The following is a 27,960-nucleotide window of genomic DNA, read 5'->3' as shown; positions in this document are numbered from 1 at the left end:
GCTCTGAAATATACATGTTTCCTGTCTTTCCCATCGCATTCTACCATTTAATAATTTAACGCTAAATGCTGTAAAAATCTTTGACTTTTCTTTTTTAAATCTTGTAATTTTTATATTTTTATCAGTTTTAACAAATTCAATATAGTTCATAAATGTAATTCTAAGAATATAATGATTCTCTTCCTTCCTCCCTCCCCCTTTTCCTCCCTCCCACCCCCCTTTTTTTCTTTCTTTAGTTCTTGAGGTAACATATTTTAAATTTATATTACAATAAAAAAGCTTAATGCTTCACCAAGTAAGAAGTTTAACAAGTAAAAAGCAAAAAGATCTTAGTGTAGTGGAAATATAGACAACAGCTATAAGCAATAATGTAATCTATTAACAACCTGAATGGTCTACATCTTCACAATAGAAACATGCGCATCTGACTATGTCTCACCATGTACTCTGTCAGTATCTGAACTAGGCCACAATATTCTCTCACCTGAACTATATGTATCGGCAGATTTCCTGTCCTCTAACCAATTCTCTAAATACCATCCAGACTGACATTTCAGAATGCAAGCTAGATCATTCTCTCCTTGCTCAAAACTCACTAGTGGTCTCTGTCACACGCAGAATGAAAGCCAAGCACAAAGAGCTATGTTGACACACCTAAGAGGACTCCTACCAATATCTCATTCTGCTCCCCTTCTCCTCATTCATACAGTTCTGTACACATTGATCTTCATTTCTGTGAAAAAGCCAAGTCCATTCCCTACCCAAGCCTTTACATTTTGTTTCCAATGACTCACTCTCCCACTTAACTCATGTTTCAATTCAAATGTTAATGTTTCTAGAAGGACTTCCTATCTAGTCTAGTCATTCTATAATTGTGCCCATCTAAAATTTTTCTACATAACCCTTCTCACCCTCTGAATTTTCTTGTATTTATTTTTCTATTAGTTCATTATTATAATTTTTTACCTCTTCTAATAGAATGTTGGCTCCAGGCAGTATGTGAACCATTCTCTGTCTCTCTTTTTTTTTCCCCTTCACTGTACCTTTTGATCACTGTAACATATGAAAGAATAAATAAATCATCCCATATGGGAATATTTGATTCCATTACTGTGGAGATAGCCATTGGATTACAGGTATAGAAATACAAATTATTATCAAACACTGAAATACTAGGCCCAATTTAGCAGATTATTGTCTCAATCACAGTTTTCTCAAGAATTGCAAGGAGGTATGAAAGGAGCAGTTGAGAAGAATCAGAAAGAAATGTTGAGGCAATGGCATTTTAGAATGAATAGTAAGAATTTTTTTTTCTGTCATGTGCATCTCAGTTAATGGCACATAAAAAGCAATTGAATCAAGCTGAAAAGTGAAGGTTAGCTATCTGTTTTAAAAAAATAGCCTAAATTGGCCGGCGCCGTGGCTCACTAGGCTAATCCTCCGCCTTGCGGTGCCGGCACACCAGGTTCTAGTCCCAGTCGGGGTGCCGGATTCTGTCGCGGTTGCCCCTCTTCCAGGTCAGCTCTCTGCTGTGGCCAGGGAGTGCAGTGGAGGATGGCCCAAGTCCTTGGGCCCTGCACCCGCTTCGGAGACCAGGAGAAGCACCTGGCTCCTGCTATCGGATCAGCGTGGTGCGCCGGCCGCAGCGGCCATTGGAGGGTGAACCAATGGCTAAAGGAAGACCTTTCTCTCTCTCTCTCTCTCTCTCTCTCACTGTCCACTCTGCCTGTCAAAAAAAAAAAAAAAAGTCTAAATTGCCATAAAAAATAAAAAGTCATGATATTTTAATAGCTGTAAAAATTACTGGGAAGTTTTTTAACAATGTAGGTTTTTAACCTTATTCCTAGCCTTTTAGCTCCAGACTCTTGAAGAACTCAGAGCATGTGGTCCATATTTTAAAGAATGTATACTTGCTTTGATGAGCTCTCCAAATGATTTTATTTCAATACATAAAAGATAAATGTTTTCTATCTTCCTTTATATTCACATAAAGGATTATTTTGGGAGCTGGTGCTATGGTACAATGGGTTAAGCTGCGGCCAGCAGTGCTGGCATCCCATATGGGTGCTGGTTTGTGTCCCAGCTGCTCCACTTCCCATCCACCTTCTTGCTCATGCACCTGAGAAAGCAACAGCAGATGGTCTGAGTCCCTGGGCTCCTGCACTCACCTCAGAGACCCAGAAGAAGCTCCTGGCTCCTGGCCTTGCACAACATTGGCCATTGTGGCCATTTGGAGAGGGAACCAGTGTATGGAATGTCTCACTCTGCCTCTCCTTCTCTCTCTCAGTCTCTAACTCTAACTTTCAAATAAATAAATAAATCTCAAAACAATATTTTAAGATCACCTATGATTAGTGATTAATGAATGAAAAGGTTTAGGAAACAGTAATTATACCTAATTTGCTTCAATTTAATCACCAGGTACTGTTTTTATAAACTTATAGTTAACTTATGTGGATATAATTAAAACAGTTTTATCATTATCCTTTTATCATTAGCCTTTCCACTAGTGAAAAGTGGGGGAATTGCAGCATCTTTATTGTATGATTATTCAAATGACTTGAGTGATAAACAGAATACCATTTTAAGTATTTTTAAAAAGAATTTTAACTGGCATCACATTATATTTATGGGATATTATGTGATATTTTTGTACATGTATACATTGTGTGATGTGCAATTAAGGTAAATATACTTACCTCTTCAAAACAACATTTCTTTATGGATAAAGCATGCAAAATCCTATCTTCTAGTTTGTTTTCTTTTAAGCAGAGAAATGTGCCTTATCCTATCATGACACTTCTGTACAATAGAACCCCATAACCTCTTACTCCTATCTAGCTATAACTGATTACCTGTTCATCAAGCTTTCCCATCCCTCCCAGCTCCTTTCCTCCTCAGTCTCTGATAGATAAAGTTTTCATTTCTCTAAGATCACAATTTTTTTAGAATCTACATATGAGTGAGATCATGGGATACTTGTCTTTCTATGCTTGGCTTTTCTCATGTAACATAACGACCTCCAGGTCTATCCATGCTGTTGCAAACAAGATTCCATCCTTTTTTATGACTATTATTGTATAAGTATCACACATTCTTTATCCATTCAACAATGGACAGTACTTAGGTGGCTTATGAATAGTGTTTCAGTAAATCAGTCTCTGACTGATGGATTTTATTTCCCTTGGACGTATACTCAGTAATAGGATTGGTGGATCATATTGTGGTAAATTTTTATTTTTTGAGGATCTTCCATATTGTTTTCTACATTGCTGTGCTAATTTACATTCCCATCAACACTGTGCAAGCACTTCCTTTCCTCCACATCCTCACCAACACTTGCTATCCTCTTTCATTTTGAAAACATCTAGTCTTACTGGGATAGGGTTATATCTCTTTGTCGTTTTGACTTGCATTTCTTCATGGTTAGTAATGTTGAGCATTTTAAAAATGTATCTGTTGGCCATTTGCATATCTTCTTTTGGAAAATATCTGTTTATATCTACTGCTCATTTTAAAGTTTAATTATTTGCCTTTTTCTTGGGTTTTTAGAGTTCCTTATATATTCTGTATATTAACACCTTGTCTGATATATAGCTTGCAAATACTTTCCCCATTCTGTATGTTGCCTGTTCACTCTTTTGCTTATTTTCTTTGCTGTAAAAATTGCTCTTTAGTTTGATGCAATTCCAGTTATCTGCTTTTGCTTTAATTTCGTGTGCTTTTGGGGTCTAACCCAGAAAATCCTTGCCCATTTTAAAATTCTGATGTGTTTCACTTATTTTGTCTTATTAGTTCCAAAGTTCTAGGTCCTATATTTAGGTCTTTAAGCCACTTTGAGTTGATTTTTGTACATGGTGAGAAATAGAGGTCTAGCTGAATTGTTCTTCATGTGGATATCTACTTTCTCAAGGAGCACTTACTGAAGACTATCGCTTTTCCCTCACTTGTTCTCAGTCCCTTTATCAAAGATCAGTTGCTATAAATGTGTGGATTTTATTCTAGGGTGTCTATTCTGTTCCACTGGCCTGTGGATTTTTTTTTTTATTTCAATACTGGGCTGTTTTAATTACTTCAGCTTTGTAATACACTTTAAAGTCATGTAGTACAAGGCCTCTTGCTTTGTTCTTTTTCCTCAAGATTGCTTTGGCTAGTTGAGGTCTTTTGCGGCTATATACAAATTTTAGTAGGTTTTTTATTTTTTCTAATTTGGTGGGAAAAAAAGTCTTTGGAATTTTAAAATGGATTGCATTGATTTTGTAAACTGTTTTGAGTAGTATGTTAACTGTAACAACACTGATTCTTCCAATTCATGAACATGAGATGTCTTTCGATTTCTTTGTGTATTCTTCAATTTCTTTCTTTAATGATTTACAATTTTCCTTGTAAATATCTTTCACCTCTTTGGTAAAATTCTTAGGTAATTTTTTGTAGCTATAGGATTGCTTTCATGATTTCTTTGTGATATGATTCACTGATGGTGTATAACTAGGATATTGATTTTTTATGGTAACCGTATTATGCAACTTTGCTGAATTTATTATTTCTAACAGATCTTTGGAGGAGTCTTTGGGGTTTTCTATATACAAGATTATGTCACCTACAACAGTAATAACTAGACTTCTTTTACAATGTGGATGCTTTTATTTCTCTTGCCTAATTGTTCTGGCTAAGATTTACAGCACCATGTTGAATGAAGGGGGTGAAAGCCTTCAGCTTTTCCTCACTCATTATGCTGTTAGCTGTTGACTTTTTATGATTTTTGTTTTGTTGCGGTATAAATTCGTTAGAGTGTTTATCACAAAGGAGTGTTGAATTTTATCAAGTGAATTTTCTGAATCCTTGAGATGTTCACATGATTTTTCTCCTTCATTCTGTTTATGTGGTGTATCATATTAACTGATGTGCTTATGTTGATTCATCCTTGCATCCCTGTGCTAGATATCACTTGGTCATGGGGGTAATCCTTTTAATGTGCTGTTGAATGTTAGTTAGCCATATGTTGTTGAGGTATTTTGTATCAATGTTTATCAAGGATATTGACCTATAGCCTTCTTTTTATTTTGTTCTTGGCTTTGGTATCAAGATAACACTGTTCTGCTAGAATGAGTTGGAATGCACACCCTTCTCTTATATTTTTTGAAATAATTTTAAAAGGATTGGTGTTCATTATTCTTTAGATGTTTGTTTGTATTCAGCACTGAAGCTATTTAGTGCTGGAGTTTTCTATTATGGGAGATTTTTATTGCAAATTCAACTTCATTATTCATTATTGGTCTGTATAGGTATTTATTTCTTTGTGATTCAATATTGCTGAGTATATGTGACCAGGAAGTTGTCCATTTATTTCTTCTACATTGTTGAATTTGTTGCCATATAATTGTTCATAGTAACCTCTAACAACCCTTTGTATTTCTGTCATGTCACTTGCAATGTTTCAAATTAGTAATCTAATAAAATTTAAGTGATTATTATTACCATTATTATTATTAGAAATAAGAGAACTTTTTGTCTCATATGACTATTTACAATTTTATTTCCTTACAAAAATTTTGCTTGGAGCATAAGCAGATTTCTATATTTTCATAAATTCTAGGTTAATTATGTAGAAAACCATTATAAAAATCACTTAATGTTGATTTCAATGAGTGTGATAATTAGGCTAATTTCTGTCTCTAAAATTGAACTGAAAGAGGTATTTCTTGAATCCACAATGCTAATTTTTATATCAGAAAATGAATAAATAGCTACCTATATGACTATGTAACCCACAGTTCTTTGTAAAATTTCATTTTATTGCATACAGAAAAAAATTCTAAAAGTAGGTTACAAAAGTAGTAGTACACATTATATATTTGTTAATTTTTAAAAATAAAATATATTTTAAAATTTATTCTATGTTCATTTTTACTTACCAGTTTTACAGTTCATTGTATGCTGCTTGGAACTTAAAACAATAGAATGCCTTTACAACTGAAGTACTGGCACCATTTTATCAGAAAAAAAGGTATTGTGCCCTAACATATATCTTCCAATACGACCTTCCAAGATTCCTCAAGGAATGAAGACATTTCTGGTATGTCATCCTAAGGAGATCTTTGAGTGAAGATTGTGAGTCAGTCTTACCTTGAGCTGCCTAACAGCGCAGCACACTTTAACAATAACTTCTAGCTTAATTATGCATAATGGCAACGATATATTTGAATTGCAACAAAAAGAAGTAACACTTAATGCACTTTAATTATGTGTTATTTGAAGGGCATATTTCTCTAACAGGAACTATAGCCCAAAATTACAGTCCCATAGCAAGGGTATTTAGCACACAACTTGGCTGTCAAGTGTTCACATGGTTAGACACAACTCTGCATAATATTGTAGAAGATTCTCTTTTAACTGACAATTGACTGGAAATCATGCCAACATTTCTTTCCTTTTTCAAAAATTTGTTGCAGCCATATGCTCTGCAGACAATATACCTGTCCTTCAACTATACAGCTTCAATATAATTGTATTTCCCTTTATTTCTCACTTTTATGTCTTTGTTTTGAAAGGCAATGGTGTGTAGATAAAAGCTTAAGGACTAAGACAGTGAACTGAATTCAGCTCTATATTTACTTACTGTATGACCTTGGACAAGTTACTTCACTTGCCCAATTCTTGACTTCCTAATTTGTAAAATGGAGATGATAGTATATAACTTGGTTATGAAATTGAAATAATATGAGGCATGGGGATCATCAGTCATCCTATGCAGCCTCAATTAAACTTTTTCATTTTTATTGTATTTTTCTTCATATCTTTTACACTTGTCACGTTTTAAATTTTCTCACCTTTTCTGCATTATTTCCAGAATGATCCTAGCCATAGAAGACATGACTGGGTCCATACAGATTATCATCCTCCTTTATTTTTTCATCTTTATATTTTCTTGAAATTTTGGGGGAAAAATTTGGGGGGAAAACAATATTCTGGGAGAAAATTTTGAAGGTTTCTCATATAAGTGCAACATAAACAGATTCAATTCAGATCCTTATCAGTTTAATCTATCTTTTCATGGTGGTGGCTACAGACCTGATACATATTTATATGGGTTCTCAATTTTTTTTAAGATGTATTTTAATTATTTGAAAGGTTAAGTTAGAGAGAGGGGCGGGAGAGCGGGGAAGAGGGAGAGAGAGGCAAAGATCTTCCATCTGCTGGTTTACTTTCTAAATGGCTGAAATGGCCAGGGCTCATCTTCATCTGAGACTCCCACATCGGTGCAGGGTCCCAAGGACTTTGAACATCTTCCGCTGCTTTCCAAAGGGCAATAACAAGGAGCTGGATTAGAAGTGCAGCAGCCAGGACTAGAACTGGTGCCCATATGAGATGCCTGCATTGCAGGCAGTGGCTTAACCCAAACAAAGGCCCCCAACTTAGACTTATCACCTCCACGCAAGGTTTTCTTGACATAAATGATGCAAAATAGCCTCAGCCATGATCCTCCTTGTCATGATACCAGAATAAAGGGTTATCTGGTGTTCATGAATAATATCTACAAAAATTTGTGGAAAATGTAATGAAAGATAATTTTATTTTGGTGGATTTATTTTGGAAACTTGAGCATAGGAGAGTGTTCAAAAATGGAAAATATGCATTATGAAATAATTGTGAATTAATTTTTTGCAACAAAATGAACTTGTTTCTTAATTCTATTTTTTTCCATAAACTTTTAGAAATAGTTTCATACAATCTGCTAAATACCATATGACCCATAATAAATTAGGAAATTCCTCATCTTTGACTCTTTTTCTGGTAGGAATCTATGATTTTCTTAAAATTTAAAGTTTAATTATCCAATTTTTCTTTCTACTTCTGTTTTTGCCATCCATTTCAATCTGTAAACCTACCACTCTCTCTTCTCTTCATAAGCACAATAAAACATCTGTAGATTGTCTTTAGTTTTACCTCTACCTGCTTTTTTTTCTCTTTCACTTAGACCCTATCAGTACAAACATTTTGCTCTCTGAGTTGGGCTGTAATTTCTCATCTTTGATTTTTTTCCCATTGCTCTCACTACATGTACCTGAAACTGGAAATATCTTGAGTGCTATATAAAGTCCTTGAGCTTCACTCCTTCCATTCATCCTTCATTCGCTCCTTTCATCTCTAGAACTTTAACTTTTTTCCTGGATTTTAATGCCCTGACAAAGCAGCAGTTATTGTCACCTAGATACATTCTGTTCTGTAAGAATGAGTTTACTTTAAATGTACTTTCCAATGAATCTATGCTTTAGGGAAGATGTTAGAGTAATGATTTGAAATAGCTAAGTTTTCTTTTTCTCTTACTTGCAAGCCCTAAACATCCTGTGATCCACTGTTTGTAAATATTTTTCTATGATTTATATGTTAACATTTTTAACTATATCTATTTCAGAATGGTTCTATATCTTTGTATACTTTATTTAGTTTGAGTTACTTTTAGTTCTATAATTTTTTTCTAAGTGAATCTAATTTCTCCTCAAATGTGACTATCTCTTTTTAAGGAAGGTAGACACATCCTTAACTAATGCATTCATTTATATTTCTTGGGACCCCTAGCAGGGGACAAGAGGTCAACTCAAACATGCTATAAAATCAGATCTCCTTTTTATCATCATTTCCTTCCATAATCATCTGACTCAGAGTTCATTTACCTCTTAAATGTCTATGTGCTCTGTCCAGCTAATGTGATATTTCCAGATAGATTTACTCTCAGCATAACTTTTTTATAATATTTAGACCCAAAATAAAACTGTTTAGATTGAGTTTCAAAGGCTGTAACTCCAGATTCCATTTTAATTCTTTGCTTTTGTTAATCTTCGTTTTAGCTGTAATGTGCTCATATTTATACTACTCATCCATCAAGATTTTACATAAGACCTCTTCCTCTCCTTAGTATTCATCATTCACAGATCCTCAACATTCATGGAAACACAATATTTCTTTCTCATTCTTCCTCTTTTTTTCAAACCTGAGTATCACGTATTTTGGACATTCTGGGGGCCTTATTTTATTTGCTTAGCCTTAATTTTGTTCTTGCCCATATTTCTTCTCTTTCCTCTTCTTGTATACTCTAACAGACTTATGTTCCAAGATACACCCTCCTCTTCCCTCTGAAGAAGGGCTAAACATTTATTTTTGCATTTTTCATTCTATAGCACCACAATTTGAAATTGTTCTTGTTTTAGTATTCTTCTCAACTCTTCACCATGCTGCTACTTTTGCTACCTTTTCCCTTTATGAGCCCCTGAATAATTTTCAAGCAATTCTGGAATTTATACTACTTCAGTTTGTGTGTCTCTTTTTACTATGACATGCACTTAGGAATTTTCAGACTTTTCACTACAAAGTTTATCAAAGGTGCAATAACTACAGAAACAGCTAATATTACTGAATGTTCACTAACATTTATTAAGAGCTTACTAGATGCCAATCACTCTGCCATTTGTCTTATTTGGCAAATTTCTTTGATGCAAGTACCATCAGATCTCCAATTTAAGATTGAAAAAATTGAGCTTTGCAAAGGAAATCATCCAAGTTAGAGTAGTTTCTTGAAGGTCATTCAAGGAGTAAGAGGCAAATATAGTATTCAATCATCACTCCAGCTCCTAAGCCCATCCAGGAATATATATTTTTTACCACATATGCAACATTAAATGAGAGTACAACAGGGATAATCGGTCAGGTAGAGAATGAGGCAACACTCATCAAAAAGGTGCAGCTACCCCTCTGTTCCAACTGAGAGCTGCTATGTGTGCTTTTATGGGAAGAGATTTAGTATTTGCAGATTTTCTCATTAGTCAAGACTGTTATAACAGAAACTCAAATAGTCTGTGTGTCAAATTTCCCTTAGAAAAGTTGCATCCATTTAAAACAAAATTAAATATGATGCCAGCAAATCAAAGATATTTGCATGTGTAATACAATCAAGGCTTCTAGGCTGGAGGGGGTCTCACATAAAAGGATGTGACTTCTTGGGAGTGTACAGTCAGACCCTAGACTTAGAGTGCTCCTCTGCCAGTTTATGTACTGTTTACCTTCTTTATAATCATTTTATGCAATGCCCAAATACATTTTTGGTGAAGTAATCCAACTGTGCAGAAATGTATGAGGAAAGGAGTAACAGACTCCTTTCTTCTTTTTTGTAGTCTCCAGAAACCTTTTATGTAAAGTATACAAACTTTGTGCATTTCAAAAATACAACTTTAGGAACATAGTGATTCTTCCCACTGTACTCAACCTACCACATGCATTCCCACCCTTCTTCCTTATCCCTCTCCTAGTCTGATTCTTATTTTTTACTAAGATCTATTTTCAATTAACTTTATACACATAAGGCTAACTCTATACTAAGAAAGAGTTCAACAAATAGTATGAAAAAAAAAAAACTGTTCCTCAAAACAAGTATCATACTGTTTCAAAGTGTCAATTTCATTTCTATAGATTACCTTTTAGGTGCTCTATTAGTTACTGCAGATCAGGGAGAATACCTAGTATTTGTCCTTTTGGGACTGGTTTATTTCACTAAGTACAATGTTTTCCAATTGTATGCATTTTGTTGCAAATGACAGAATTTTTTTATAGCTATGTAGTATTCCATGGTACATATCTCATAACTTCTTTATCCCGTCTTCAGTTGATGGATGTTTGGATTGATTCCATATCTCAGCTATTGTGAATTGAGCTATAATAAACATGGGGTACAGATAACTATTTCATATACTGATTTCATTTCCTTTGGGTGATTCCCAGGAGTTGAATGGCTAGGAGATATACTAGGTCCATATTCAGATTTCTGAGGTATCTCCATATGTCTTCCACAGTGGCTGTACCAGTTTATATTCCCACCAATAGTGGATTAGGGTACTTGTCCCTCACATCCTCACTAGCATACATTGTTTGTTGATTTTGGTATGACAGCCATTCTAACAGGGATGAGGTGAAACCTCATTGTGGTTGTGATTTGCATTTTCCTGATGGCTAATGATCCTGAGCATTTTTTCATGTGTCTGTTGGCCATTTGAATCTCCTCTCTTGTATATTCTGGCTATAAGCCCTTTATCAGTTGCATAGTTTGCAAATAATTTCTCCCATTCTGTAAGCTGCCTCTTCACTTTGCCAAGTATTTCTTTTGGAGTGCAGAAGTTTCTCAATTTGATGTAATCCCATTTGTCAAATTTGGCTTTGATTGCCTGTGCTTCTGAGGTGCTTTTCAAGAAGTATTTCCTTACTCTCATGTTTTGAAGAGTTTCCCCAATGTTCTATAACAATTTGATGGTATCAGGTTGTAGATTTAGGTCTTTGTTCCATTTTGAGTGGATTTTTGGATAAGGTGTAAAATAGAAGTCTTGCTTTGCTCCAGAAATCAACCCACACATCTACAACCAACTCATCTTTGATGAAGGATCTAAAATCAACCCCTGCAGCAAGGACTGTCTCTGTCTCATCAACAAATGGTGCTGGGAAAACTGGATTTCCTCATGCAGAAATATGAAACAAGACCCCTACCTTAAACCTTCCACAAAAATCCACTCAAAATGGAGAAAGACCAAAATCTACCACCCAATACCTTCAAATTTCTAGAGAACACTGGAGAAACTCTTCAAAACATTGAAACAGGCAAATACTTCTTTAAAAAGAACCCAAGACACGAGCAATCAAAGCCAAATTTGACAAATGGTATTACATCAAATTGAGAAGCTTCTGTGCTGCAAAAGAAACACTCAGCAAAGAGAACAGAAAACAGGTAGAATAGGAGAAATTATTGGCAAACTATGTAACTCATAAAGGACTACCATCTAAAATCTATAAGAAGCTTAAGAAAAAATTTTTAGAAAACTTTTATTTAATAAATATAAATTTTGAAAATACGACTTTTGGATTATAGCAGTTTTTCCCCCATAACCATCCTTCAACCTGTAAACCATCCCATCTCCCACTCCCTCTCCTATCCCATTCTTCATTAAGATTTACTTTTAATTATCTTTATATACAGAAGATCAACTTAGTAAATACTAAGTAAAGATTTCAATAGTTCCCACCCACACAGACATACAAAGTATACAATACTGTTTGAAGACTAGTTTTACTGTTAATTCTCATAGTACAACACATTAAGGACAGAGATCCTATATGGGGAGTAAGTGCACAGTGACTCCTGTTGTTGATTTAACAACTGATACTTTCTTAAGAGCTTAACAAACTTGAGGCTGGTGCCGTGGCACAGTAGGTTAATCCTCCACCTGCAGTGCTGCCATCCCATATGGGAGTTGGTTCTAATCCTGGCTGCTCCTCTTTCGATCCAGCTCTCTGCTGTGTCCTGGAAAGCAGTAGAAGATGGCCCAAGTCCTTGGGCCCCTGCACCCACATGGGAGACCAGGAAGAAGCACACGGCTCCTGGCTTTGGATCGGTGCAGCTCCAGCCGTTGCAGCCACTGGGGAGTGAACCAACAAAAGGAAGACCTTTCTCTCTGTCTCTCCCTCTCACTGTCTGTAACTCTACCTCGCAAATAAATAAATAAATAAAATCTAAAAACAAAAGAAGCTTAAGAAACTTAACAACAAAGCAAACAATTCAGTTAAGAAATGGGCAAAGGACATAAACAGACATTTCTCAAGAGAGGAGATTCAAATGGCCAACTGACACATGAAAAAATGCTCAGAATCATTAGTCATCAGGGAAATGCAAATCAAAATCACAATGAGGCTTCACCTCACCCCCATTAAAATGGCTCATGTAGAAATCAACAAACAACAAATGCTGGTAAGGATATTGGGAGGAGGGGAAGGCATCCTAATCCACTGTTGGTGGGAATATAAACTGTCGCAGTCACTGTGGAAGACAGTATGGAGATACCTCAGAAATCTGAATATAGGCTTACCATATGACTCAGCCATCCCACTGCTGGGAATTTACCCAAATGAAATCAGTATATGATAGAGTAATCTGTTATCCCATGTTTATTGCAGTTCAATTCACAATAGCTAAGACAGAGAATCAACCCAAATGTCCATCAATTAAAGATTGGTTGAAGAAATTATAGTATAGGCCGACGCTGTGGCTCAATAGGCTAATCCTCCACCTGCAGCGCCGGCACACCGGGTTCTAGTCCCGTTCAGGGCACCGGATTCTGTCCCAGTTTCCCTCTCTTCCAGGCCAGCTCTCTGCTATGGCCCGGGAGTGCAGTGGAGGATGGCCTAAGTGCTTGGGCCCTGCACCCCATGGGAGACCAGGAGAAGCACCTGGCTCCTGCCTTCGGATTAGCACAGTGCAAAGGCCGCAGCGTGCCGGCCGCAGCGGCCATTGAAGGGTGAACCAACGGCAAAAAGGAAGACCTTTATCTCTGTCTCTCTCTCTCACTATCCACTCTGACTGTCAAAAAAAAAAAAAAAAAAGAAAGAAATTATGGTATACATACACTAAAGAATACTACACAGTGGTTAAAAAATAATTGAAATCCTGTCATATGCAACAAAAGGGATACAACTGGTAACCATTATACTTAGTGAAATAAGCCAGTCCCAAAAATACAAATATAATGTTCTCCCTGATCTGTGGTAACTAATAGAGTACCTAAAAGGTAATCTCTAGAGTGAAATTTATACTCTGAGATCTAATGATTTTGAACAGCCCTTGTCTCAACTGTTGAGGAACAGTGGTTTTTTTTTGTTGTTTTTTTTTTTTTGGTTTGTTTTTTTCTTCATATCATTTGTTGAACTCTTTACTTAGTGTAGAGTTAAGCTTATGAGTATAAAGTTATCTGAAAATAGATATTTGCAAAAAAATAAGCATAGGAATAGGGGAGGGAGGAGGAAGAAAGATGGGAGCCTGGGTGGAAGGGAGGGTAGGGTAGAAAGTATCACTATGTTCCTGAATCTATATATATGAAATACATATTTAAATAAAATTAAAAAAAAGCTTTGATGTGGCTAGACTATTAAATTCTAACTCACACAAAAGTTACTAAGACATGGAACTGTTTAATTTCTTTCCTACATCACCAGTGTTGCTACTGATAAGGAGTGAGAACTTCAGTCTCACTACCTGTAGTCTTCTCTATGCTGAGACACTATTTAAGGGGTAGAACATATATATTCAGATATATTTATATAGAGAAAGAGATAGAGACAGAGATGAAAGATAGGCTTGACATATTGAACCACCAAGATTCATGAGATTTGATCAACATGCAATTATATGTATTTGTCGCATTTCTTTAAATTTTATTTAAATGCAATTTGTTTATTAGCAGTCATAGGACAAAAAATTGGTGGTACAATGGTTCTTCTGCTCACTTTTGGAAATAAGTAGCCCTATGGTAAGTCAAACTAAAAAACAAAAAAGAAATCATCAATTCAGACATTTAAAATACCCAATCCTACATATTCATTACTTCTTTCATTTTCATTCTAAAGGAAATCTTACCTCCCCAATAGCTGCTGCTTTCTTTGCTTTTATATTGACATTTTATCCAACTCACAGGGTCACAGAGACAGGAGAGGACAGGTACAAAGGGAGAAAGGACTTCTCACTTTCTAATGAGGTTGATACCGAAGTTCTATGTTGTGCCCTGTTAGATGTGTGAAAGTGATACATTTTTTTCTCCCTCTGTAAAGTCCTTCCAACATGTATAACTGAGTACCTGTGATTTTCCCTTTCAGTCATTGATTTCCCAGAGAGATATTTTGTATGGACCTCTCCCTATGGGAGATCCTTTAACCTCAGAAATACCTTCCTGGGCAGGAGTTAAAAAATTGCTCCAAAGAGCTCCCTCTCCCAATTCGGGTCCATGGCAGTGTTCATTCATACATTACCACATCCCTGAGTCCTGCAGCCGCTTCTGCTTTGCTCCCTTAGATGTCTGCATTCTTTGGTGAGAGATGGTCCCTGTCCACTGTATCCCCTACTCTAAGAAAAAGAGATCTTCAGCTCTCATAGAATTGTGCCAGACTCCTCTCTTCTTGGTCACAGAGCAAGAGAGCAGAACTCTGCCATGGAGTAAGGAAAATCCCAGTAGAGTGATATCTCTCATATATATATATATATACACACACACACATATATACACATACGTACATAAATGCATAGATAAGTAAATCCTTTCACAAGTCTTCTGAATATCCACACTCTGCCATCTTTATACCATCCTGCTACATTCCCAAATTTGTGGGACAGGTTCTTCAAAAGAGTATTTTGAAAACCTGTATTTTGCTTCAGCACTTTGCTTTGGTAATTAATAGCCATCATACTAAGAGCTCTACAAGTCTTCAATGTCACATCCTTATCATGGTTGTAGACTTCTCATTTTGTGAGCTTTCTCTACTTTGTAAGAACTTATTTCAACATTTAGAATGAGAAATGAGGGAGAGGAGATTCAAGGATGGAGAAGGTCATGTTTACTGGACACCTGCTTTGACTAGTGTAACAGGAGTGCTTTAGTATGGAACTCATGTTTTTGTAAGCTGTTCCAATGATCCAGGGAGCAGTGATACTCATATCCATCATTTCTTATTGATCAGTAAACCAAGACTCAAACAGATTATATGACTTTCCCAGGGTGGCACTGCTGTGGTATAAGAAAGCAAGGATTGGACACTTCTGATTGACTGAATTCTAATCCTATTATATCCAACTTATACTATTTTGTCTAGAAAATTACACTCATTGTTTAAGTAATTGGGTACAAGGATTTATTTAACTTATTCTCTTACATGATGAGAATCCCATTTGCAGTTTGAAAAATGGTGCCACCTCTATTTAAAAATGAAGATTGCTTATCATTTATATTAACTTACTAAAATAGAAGTGATCTGCAAAAAAGCTATTTGATATGGATTGTGGGGGGCAATGTGAGGACAAAAATGTTTAAATTTTGTTTTCATCTATATTTAGTATTGATCACTTAATCTCACATTTTGGTCAATGTACAATGCCCAATTCTCTAATGATTCCCATGGATATCTCTATTCAGTAATATTGTCATCCTAATCCCCCTTTAAACCTTAACCCTATTTCCCTATTTTCTTTCCTTATAAAATACAGGGAAAGTGTGATATGGAATTAGCATACATGATGGGCAGCACATTGTTTATTGTCTTCTGAGCCAGTATTAAATGGTAGAAAATTTAATTATAACTATACTTATTACATTGATCTCCCACATCACATTTAATCTGCAATCTTTTGACAAAGAAAGGGAATAAATGACTTCATGTCAGCTCCTTTTCATTGTGTATTATTTTCTGCTTTCTCAGTGTGAAAAGAATAGGTTTTATTTGTGGAGAAAGAACTAAAGATTAGAGAACTAATTATTTTAATTGTGTTTTATTTTTCTTCCAAAAGATAGGTTAATTTAACATATAACTCAATGTTTCTAATATGGAAAGTATGAATGTTACATAATTTTAATTATCACAGAACTTGTTACATGCAAGTATGCTTTGGTCTTTTTTTTTTTTTTTTTTTTTTTTTTTTTTTTTGTAGGTACAGAGAGTATAGTCTAATTCCACAGGCTGAACTGGGCCTTTCAGAATTGGTCTATTTTTTTTTAAGATTTATTTATTTGTTTATTTGAAAGTCAGAGTTACATAGAGAGAGAAGGAGAGGCAGAGAGAGAGAGAGGTCTTCCAACCACTGTTTCACTCTCCAACTGGCTGCAATGGCTGGAGCTGTGCCTAGCCAGGAACCAGGAGCCAAGCCAGGAGCCAGGATCTTCTTCTGGGTATCCCATGCAGGTTCAGGAGCCCAAGGAGTTAGGCCATCTTCCGCTGCTTTCCCAGGCCAAAGCAGAGAGCTGGATTGGAAGTGGAGCAGCTGGGACTTGAACCGGTGCCCATATGGGATGCTGGCACTGGAGTCGGCAACTTTACCCACTACACCACTGCACTGTAGCTTTACCTGCTAAGCCATAGTGCTGACCCTGCTTTAGTCTATTTTGTAAATGATTCTATGCAAGTATTGCTGAGTATTTTCAAGAAAAGAAAAAATACAGAGAAGTATGAGGTTAACTCAGTATCAACTATCTTGACAATAATTTAAAGTGTTACAAAGCTTTTACTTCTGAAAATTAAAAATAAAATGCATTTCCATTAAATAATTCAGAATATAGTACCTATCTTCCCAACTTCCATTCTAAGGATGTACTCTGGAACCAACAATGTAGGTCAAATCTAAGATTTTTCCATATGACCTTGCACAAGACATTTAAATTCTTTGTGTCTCAGTTCTTTATTTGAAAAAGCAGGAATAATGATAATGGTATTTGCATCATAGAGTTTTAGATAGCTGTCCTTAAAAATAACTTTCACCAGTTTCACTAAGGAGTGAGTGGAACTCTTCACCATTCTGCCATAAGTTGATCCCATCATGGGATTTGTATGAGATTCAAGTAGGTTAATATCCATATATTTAATAAAATAGTGAAAGAATAAGACAGATCATTAAGGAAGATCTTGAAATTTGAATTAACAACTTTACCCACTCACTTTGTGACCCTGGGAGATTCAACTAAATAACCTTTCTGTCCTCATCTATAAAAATATCCCCCATCCTGAAAAATATTTGGATGTTGTCTTATAATCAGAAGGTATTAAAAATCTCTCATGAAGGCAAAGCACATATTGCTATTTGATTAGAATAATGCCAATTGGTGGGCTTGTTACTCTACACAGTAAAAAGGTGAGCATGCTACATGCCACCAAAGTTCAAGATAAAGTTCCAAGGCCCTGTGCTACTGTGGCCACTGCCCACCTTCCCACTACTATCTTCCTAGCATCTATATGATCTCAGTAAAACAATAAAAAATCACAAAGGACATGAACTCCTGAAGTTCTATAGATGCAGCCATCAAAGTAAGCTGATGTGGTTCTCACTGAATGTTAACTAAAGCCACATATATTACAGTTTCAAGTACAGAAAGAAAGTACATTCTATTAGCAGCTATGAATGTGTTAGAACTCCCATGCTCAGGGAGAACAACAGAGTAGGCTTAAAGAACAAACTTCATGAGTCAAAAACTGTTCCTGAAATTAAAGTTTTGGAAAGAATAAGTATTCCTCAAACACACTTGCCTTTGAGAATGACAGTACTTTTCCAAAGCACAGGCCTTGCTGTTGTTTAAAAATCAGTCCTAGAATAGCTTCACCTGGTTTCATTGATTGCCAGCTGGCACAAAGAAACTCCTTCCGATTCCCTGTATCCTGCAACCACAGGAGTTTTGGGGCATTAGCCTCAGAGCTATGCTCACACACTCCATGTGAACCAGAGGCATTTCTCTTAGTTTCTGGGAGCTAGTGCAAGAAGACACCCAATAAAAAATACACTCCCATCCTGTAAGATCTGGATAATAACCTAACTAAACTGTGCAACACCAGCACTGTAACAATTAGTTATAAATTTCTTAATCCCACTGGAATCTACCCAGTGAACCTAGGGAAGAACCTACACTCAATTCTACATCTCTGGAACCACACCTGAAAGAGAAAGGTCTCCTCTATATTTTGTAGTCACCCTGCAGGACTGGAACAGGGTTCAGTTTATCTCCTAGTCCCAGGACCAGGGATATTGGTGTTAAAAGCCACAGCACCAGCTGCACTTGCCTAGCAGGACCTGAGGAAGGGCCCTTCCAAGTCACACAGTCCTAGAGACACAGCAGTTGGTTGCCTCAAGCCCCAAGATCATTCAAATTTGCCAGTAGGACAAGGGGATAGCCATCTTTGTCTCCCTCAGCACCAAGAACAAGGCCCTGGCTATCACTAGGTCTATCCTAGGGAGTTAGACACTGAACTCTCTGTGGACCAAAGTTACCTACCCTAGGAAATCTAATCATCTCAAAGACACACTTCTTTTTTTAATTTTTATTTTCTAAAATTTTATTTAAGGTATAGAAATGTCAAATAACTCGGACTTACCCCTAATGGTAGAGCTAGAAATGTGCCAGGGGATTCCAATTCAATCCCATCAAGGTGGCATCTACCAATGCCAGCTTACTAGTTAAAGTGATCAGTTTAAGTTCATAATTGATCATAATGATAGGATTAAGTGTCAAAGGGATTACATAAATAAGACCAGTATCTGCAAATAATAATTGATAGAATTAAACAGAAGAGAATGATCCTACATGGGAAGCAGGATAGACAGCAGACTCATAGAATGACAAATGCCCTAAACAGCACTCTGGCCTCAGAATCAGCCCTTAAGCATTTGGATCTGGCTAAAAAGCCCATGAGAGTTTCTCAGGCATGGAAAGCCAAGACACTGCAGCAAAAAAAAAAAAAAAAAAAAAAAAAAAAAAAGACTTAAATGAAAGATCTCTGTGAGTGAGATCCCAGCGGGAAGAACAGCCATCAAAGAAGGAGGTACCTTTCTCTGAAGGGAGGAGATAACTTCCACTTTGACTATGGCCTTGTCTAGATAAGATTGAAGTTTGTGAACTCAAGAGGCTTCCATAGCCTTGGCCGCTCATGACAAGAGCTTCGGGTGATTACTGACATCATAAATAAGAGTGTCAATTGCTAAATCAACAATGGGAGTCACTGTGTACCTACTCCCCATGTAGGATTTCTGTCCTTAATGTGTTGTACTAGGTGAATTAATGGTAAAACTACTACTCAAACAGTACACTATACTTTGTGTGTCTGTGTGGATGCAGTCTGTTGAAATCTTTGCTTAGTATATACTAAGTTGATCTTCTGTATATAAAGATAATTGAAAATGAATCTTGATGAAGAATGAGACGGGAGAGGGAGTGGTAGATGAGATGGTTGAGGGTGGGAGTGAGGTTATGGGGGAAGAGCCACTATAACCCAAAAGTTGTACTTTCAAAATTTTTATGTATTAAATAAAAGTTGGTAAAAAAAGGTATAGAAATGTCAAATATCAGGAACATAGTGATACTTTCCACCCTACTCTCCTTATCCTTTTTCCTTCTCCCTCTCCTATTCCCACTCTAAATTTTTTACAAAGATCTATTTTCAGTTTATAGTCGTAAGATTAACCCTACACTAAGTAAAAAGTTCAACAAATAATTTGAAGAAAAAAAAAACACTTCTTCAACAGTCGAGACAAGGGTTGTAAATAATCATTGAATCTCAAAATATCAAAGACACACTTTTCTCCCTGTGAACTGCAGTAGACTAGACCACTATGTTAATTATGAACAAAACTAACATTGATTAAGACAAAAGAAATCAATCAGAGGCTACACTCCTAGATTCACCTAGAACCAAAGCCAAAGCAACAAGCCAACTGATACCCTGAATTCGAGCTAAGCCATAAATTATTTTCCAATAAAACCTACTCCATACAAAAGAAGAGATGATTATACCAGATGTGCAGATGTCAATGTAGGGACAAGAGACGTAAAGAAGTAAGGTAACATCATGCCTCCAAGAGAACACAATAATCCTCCATAATTAGATTCTGAACTGAAGGAAATCTATAAAATAACAGATACAGAATTCAAAACAATGATTATAAGGAAACTCAATATGCAAGATAATACAGAGTGAAGAAATGAGGAAATCAATGAGTGACATGAATGAAAATATTACTAAAGTGATAGAAATCATAGAAATTTTGAAGATAAAACTTCAATCAGCAAAATAAAAAATATGACTGAGAGCTTTAACACCAGAATAGACTAAGCGGAGGGAAGAATTTCTGAACTTTAGGACCAGACTTTTAAAATAACTGTCAGACAAAAACAAAGATAAAAAAATTTAAAAGAATGAAGTCTACATGAATATGTGATATGATTAAATGATCAAATATTTGTGTTATAGGTATTCCTGAAGGAGAAGAAAAGGAAAAAGGCATTAAGAACCTGAAAAATGAAATAACAGTTGAAAGTTTCCCAGGTATTGAAAGAGACATGCACATCCAGATGCAAGAAGCTCACAGGACCCCAAGCAGACTCAACCTAAAAAAAAATCTTCTCCAAGGCATGTTGTCATCAAATTGTCAGAAGTTAAGAACAAGGAGAGAATCCTAAGGATAGTAAGAAAAAAACTCCAAGTTACATATAAAGGAAAACCAATTAGATTAATATCCGACTCCTCAGTGGTAACTCTACAGCCCTTATGTTTCTATGTGGGTGCAAACTGTTGAAATCTTTACTTAATATATGCTAAACTGATCTTCTGTATATAAAGAGAATAGAAAATGAATCTTGATGTGAATGGAAGGGGAGAGGGAGAGGGAAAGGGGAAGGTTGTGGGTGGGAGGGAATTTATGTGGGGGGAAGCCATTGTAATCCATAAGCTGTACTTTGGAAATTTATATTCATTAAATAAAAGTTAAAAAAAATGAGCACCAAAAAGGAAACCTGTTAAAGTGAAAGGAACACTATGAGAAACGGTGACTTGATCAGCCCTCACCCTGACTGTTGATGAGCAGCTTAATATGTTATCCCTCTTAGTATTTTTTTTTTGTTTGTTCTACTTAATTCTTTTGGTTGAATACTGTAATCAATACACAATTCTTCTTAAGTGCTGAAACTTAACTGAAAAGTGATCGCTGTTAAATATAAGAGTGGGAATAAGAGAAGGAAGAGATGTGCAATTCGGGACATGCTCAAGCTGACTTGCCCCAAACGGTGGAGTTAGAAACATACCAGGGGATTCGAATTCAATCCCATCGAGGTGGCATGTACCAATGCCATCTCACTAGTCCCAGTGATCAATTTCTGTTCACAATTGATCATAATGATAGGACTAAGAACCAAAGGGATCACATAAACAAGAATAGTGTCTGCAAATACTAGCTGATAGAATCAAAAAGGGAGAGAATGATCCAACATGGGAAGTGAGATACAGGAGACCCATAGAATGGCAGATGTCCTAAACAGCACTCTGGCCTCAGAATCAGCCCTTAAGGCATTCAGATCTGTCTGAAGAGCCCATGAGAGTATTTTAGGCATGGAAAGCCAGGACACTCTGGGGGGGGGGGGGACCTAAATGAAAGATCTCCGCGAGTGAGATCCCAGTGGAAAGAACGGGCCATCAAAAAAGGAGGTACCTTTCTCTGAAGGGAGGAGAGAACTTTCACTTTGACCATGGCCTTGTCTAAATATGATCAGAGTTGGTGAACTCAGGGGGCTTCCATAGCCTTGGCAGCTCATGACAAGAGCCTAGGCTGATTACTGATACCATAAACAAGAGTGTCAATTTGTTAAGTCAACAACAGGAGTCACTGTGCACTTACTCCTCATGTAGGATCTTTGTTCTTAGTGTGCTGTACATTGAGATTTAATGCTATAACTAGTACTCAAACAGTATTTTTCACTTTATGTTTCTGTGTGGGAGCAAACTGTTGAAATCTTTACTTAATGTATGCTAAACTGATATTCTGTATATAAAGAGAATCGAAAATGAATCTTGATGTGAATGGAAGGGGAAGAGGGATTGGATAAGGGGAGGGTTGCGGGTTGGAGGGACGTTATGGAGGGGAAGCCATTGTAATCCATATTCTGTACTTTGGAAATTTATATTCATTAAATAAAAGTTAAAAAAATCACACACACAAAAAAAGAAAAAAAAAAACAAAAAAAATTAAAATCTTAAAAGAAAAAAAACCTTACAACCAAGAATATTATATCCACTGGAACTATCCTATGAAAGCAATTGAGAAATATGGTATTTTCCTGATAAGCATAACCAGAGAGAACTCACCACCCTCAGAGCAGTCTTATAAGAAATTATAAAGAGGGTCATACATTAGAAGTAAATATCATGAAAAACATGTGACACCACCAAAGTCACTAACACTGCAGGTATAATCAGTATTCATTCACCAAAATGGAAGGTGTTAGATCTTATCAGTCAACACTAACCTTGAATGTAAATGGATTAAATTCTCCCATCAAAAGACTTAGGTTGGCTGATGGAGAGAAAATGACCCCACTATATGCTGCCTATAGGAAACTCACTACACAAAGGCACACATAGACTGAAAGTGAAAATCTAGAAAAAGATATCAGGCAAATGGAAACCAGAAATGTACAGGACTAACTCTTGTGATATTAGATAAAACAGACTTTAAATAAAAAACTGTAAAAGGAGGTAAAGAAGGGCACTATTTTGATAAGAGTTTTGATTTAACAAGAAGTCATAACAATCATAAAAATACATGCACCCTTGAGGCCAGCACTGTGGTACAGTAGAATAAGCCTCCACCAGCAGCACTGGCATCCCATATGGAGGCTGGTTCATGTCCCAGCCGATCCTCTTCCAATCCAGCTCTCTGCTATGGCTTGGGAAAGTAGTAGAAGATAGCCCAAGTACTTGGGCCCCTGCATCCACACGGGAGACCCAGAAGAAGCTCCTGGCTTCAGATTGGCCCAGTTCTGGCTGTTGTAGCCATAAGGGGAGTGAACCAGCAGATAGAAGGCCTTTCTCTTTGTCTCTTCCATTCTCTGTCTGTAATTCTGCCTCTCAAATAAATAAAATATTTTAAAAAATTAAAAAAATATGCACCCAACACAAGACCACCAAGATATATACAGCAGATACTATGAGACCTAAAGGGAGAGATAGATGGCAGTACAAAGATAGCAGATGACTTCAACACCTCATTCTCATTAATGGACAGATCATCCAGGCAGAAAATCAATAAAGATACATCAGAGTTGAAACATACTACTGAACAAATGGGCATCATAGACATTTACAGGACATTTCACCAAACAGCTACAGAATACATTCTTATCAGTAGCACATTAACGTTTTCTAGCACAGATCATATACGAGGCTACAAATCAAGTCTCAGTAAATTTAAAAAGACTGAAGTCATACTATGTATCATCTCAGACCATAAATGAAAAAAACTAGAAGTCAACAAGAATAATAAAACCCTCATAAAAACTTAGAAATTAAACAACATGGTAATGAATGATCACTGGCCACTGAAGAGATTAAAAAGGAAATCAACAATTTGAAATAAATGAAAACACAACATATCAAAACTTCTGGGATCCAGCAAAAGCGGTATTAAGAGGGATGTTGATAGCATTAAATTATTACATTAAAAAAAGAAAAATGTCTTGAATTAAAGACCTAATGATGAGGTCAATGCTGTGGTGTGGTAGGCTAAGACTCCACCTACAGTGCTGGCATCCCATGTGGGCACAGGTTCAAGTACTGGCTGCTCCTCTTCTGATCCAGCTCCCTGCTCATGGCCTGGGAAAGCAGTGGAAGATGGACCAAGTACGTGGGCCCCTGCACCTTGCAGACCTGGAAGAAGCTCCTGGTTCCTGGCTTTAGGTTTGCCCAGCTCTGGCCCCTGCAGCCATTTGGGAATGAACCAGCAGATGGAAGACCTCTCTCTCTGTCTTTCTCTGTGTGTCTATAACTTTGCATGTCAAACAAATAAATAAAATCTTTAAAACAATAACAACAAAAGACCTAATGATGCATCTTGAAGACTTAAAAAAAGAATAAACCAAACCCCAAATCAGCAGATGAGAAATAATAAGGATCACAGCTGAAATGAATGAAATTTAAACTAGAAAAAACATCACAGATCAACAAACAAAAAGTGGTTTTTTGAGAAGATAAAGAAAATAGATAAACCTCTAGTAAGACTAAGAAAAAAAGAGAAAAAATTCAAATACAATTAGAGATGTAAAAGGAGACTTTACAACTGACAACACTGAAATATAAAGGATCATAAGAAACTACAATGTGGCACATGTTGTGGTATAGTAGGGTAAGCTGTCACTTGCACTGTCAGCATTCTATATGGGTACTGGTTTGATCTGGCCATTCTACTTCTTATATAGCCATCTGATAATGTGCATAGAAAAGCAGCAGAAGATGGCCCAAATGTCTGGGCCCCTGCCACTGACATGGGAGACACAGAAGATGCTCCTGGTTCTTGGCTTCAGCCTGGCCTAGCCTTGGCTGTTGCAGTCATTTGGGATGTGACCCACTGTTTGGAAGATTCTCTCTCTGTCTCTTCTTCTCTCTAACTCTGCTTTTCAAATTAAAAAATTATATACATCTTAAAAAGAAAAACTGCTATGAAAACTACATGCTAACAAACTGGAAGACCTCATAAATTCCTAGACAGATATAATGTACAAAAATTAAATCAAGAAGATTTAGAAAATATAAACCAATCCATAACAAATAATGAGATTGAAGTAGCAATCAAAAGTCTGCCATCAAGTACAGGACATGATGGTTTTACTACTGAATTCTACAAAACATTTAAAGAGGAACTAACTCCAATGCTTTCCAAACTATTCCAAAATATTGAACAGGATGGAATTGTGCCAAACTCCTTTTATGAGGCCAGTATCACTTTGATAACAAAACCTAATACATGACAGGAAAAGAAAACTGGGGACCTATATCCTTAACAAATAAGGATGCAAAGATTCCTAATAAAATATTAGCAAACATAATCTAAAACCACATCAAAAGATCGCACATCATAATCAAGTGGGATTTATCCCAGGAATACAAGGGTGGTTCAACATTTGCAAATCAATAAATGTCATAAATCACACCAAAAGAATGAGGAACAAAAACCATATAGTTATCTCAATAGATGCAGAGGAAGCATCCCTTTATGAAAAAACCCTCCACAAATTAGATATAAAAGGAAAATATCCCAAAAATATAAAGTCTATGTAGGATAAACCAACACCCAATATCATACTGAATGAGGAAAAGCTGGAAGCATTTCCCTTCAGATCTGGTCAAGACAACATGTTTACTTTCTCCACTCTTATTCAATATAGAACTGGAAGTTAGCAAGAGCAGTTAGGCAGGAGAAAGAAATAAACTGCATCAAAATAAAGAGAAAGTCAAATTTTCCGTGTTTGTAGGTGACATGATGTTGTACATGGAAAAACCTAAACATTCCACCAAAAAGTTGTTAGAATTGATAAACCAATTCAGTGAAGTTGCAGGTTACAAAATAACTATATAAAACTAGTAGTTTTTGTATACTAATGATCAACTACTTGAAAGAGAAATCAAGAATGAAATCCCATTTACATTAGCCAGTGAAAAAAATAAAATATTTTGGAAAAATTTAACCAAAGGAGTGAAAGACCTCTACAATTAAAATTATCAAACACTGATGAAAGAACACATCAAGGACACTTTTCAATGGAAACATATTCCTTGCTCATGGATTCAAAGAATAAATATCATTAAAGTGTCTATACTACCTAAAACAATCTACAAATTCAATGTAATTTCTATCAAAATATTAATGACATTCTTTATAGAATTAGAAAAAACAATCTTAAAATTCATATGGAATCACAAAAGACCCAGAATAGCCAAGGCAATCCTGAGCAAGCAAAATCAAGCTAGAAGCATAATACCTGACTTGAAAGCATGCTACAAATCAATACCTCACCCCAGTTAGAATGGCTTTCATACAGAAATCAACAAACAACAAATGCTGGTGAGGATGTGGGGGAAAAAGTACCCTAATCCACTGTTGGTGGGAATGTAAACTGGTAAAGCCACTATGAAAGACAATATGTAGATACCTCAAAAATCTGAATATAGACCTACCATATGACCCAGCTATCCCACTCCTGGGAATTTACCCAAAGGAAATGAAATCAATAAACAAAAGAGTTCCTTTTTTATTGTATTCAATTCATAATAACTAAGACATGCAATCAACATAAATGCTCATGAAGCAGAGACTGGATAAAGTAATTACGGGTATATGTACACTATAGAACACTACACAGTGGTATAAAAAAAATGAAATCTGGTCATTTGCGACAAAATAGATGAATCTGGAAAACATCATACTAAGTGAATTAAGCCAGTCCCAAAGGGACAAATACTGTATGTTCTCTCTGATATGTGAGAACTTGAGCATCTAAAACGAAATCTGTAGAAGCAAAATTGACAGTTCAAGAAGCGGTAACTTGAGCGACCCTTGTCTTGACTGTCAAGGAACACTTTCGTTTTTTGTTGTTATTGTTGTTGTTTCTTTTTTTACTTCATACTATTTGTTGAACTCTTTACTTTAAACATAGAATTAATCATATGTGTGTAAAGTCAATTGAAAATAGATCTCAGTAAAAAATAAGAGTGGGAATAAGAGAGAGAGGAGGAAGTTTGTAACTGTAAACCTGTTTAGTTCTGCATACATTCCTACAGACTTACTTCTAAGGGTACAGTTTAAAAACTTGTCATGGGATTCCACATTCCACTAAGCTTGGTGGTAAGAATGCCATATTAATTGTTAAAGTGATCGTATCAAATGTTAAAGTGAACATATAGATAGAATTAAGTCTTAAAGTGATCATATAAATAGGATCAAGTGCCTGATAATTATAATAGAATTAAAAAGGAGAGAATGTCCAACATGGGAAGCAGTCCACACAGCAGACTCATAGAATGACAATTGCTTTAAATAACACTCTGACCTTGGAATCAGCTCTTAAACCTTCCTGGTCTGGCTGAAAAGCTGTGAGGGCATTGCAGGCATAGAAAGCCAAAACACTGTGGCAAAAAAAGTTCTACATGAAGGATCTCCGTGAGACTCCAGCGGAAAGAAGTGGCTATCGGCCGGCGCTGCGGCTCAATAAGCTACTCCTCCGCCTTGCGGCGCTGGCACACTGGGTTCTAGTCCCGGTCGGGGCACCGGATTCTTTCCCTGTTGCCCTTCTTCCAGGCCAGCTCTCTGCTGTGGCCTGGGAAGGCAGTGGAGGATGGCCCAAGTGCTGGGGCCCTGCACCCCATGGGAGACCAGGATAAGCACCTGGCTCCTGCCTTCGGATCAGCACGGTGTGCCGGCCGTGGAGGCCATTGGAGGGTGAACCAACAGCAAAAGGAAGACCTTTCTCTCTGTCTCTCTCTCTCACTGTCCACTCTGCCTGTAAAAAAAAAAAAGTGGCTATCAAAGGAGGATGTACTTTTCTCTAAAGGGAGGAGAGAACTTTCACTTTGCTTATAGTCTTG

Source organism: Oryctolagus cuniculus, chromosome 20 (assembly GCF_051225735.1).
Source record: "Oryctolagus cuniculus isolate XC-2025 breed Fujian yellow rabbit chromosome 20, ASM5122573v1, whole genome shotgun sequence".
Taxonomy (NCBI): Eukaryota; Metazoa; Chordata; class Mammalia; order Lagomorpha; family Leporidae; genus Oryctolagus; species Oryctolagus cuniculus.
This window is presented reverse-complemented; position numbering follows the sequence as displayed.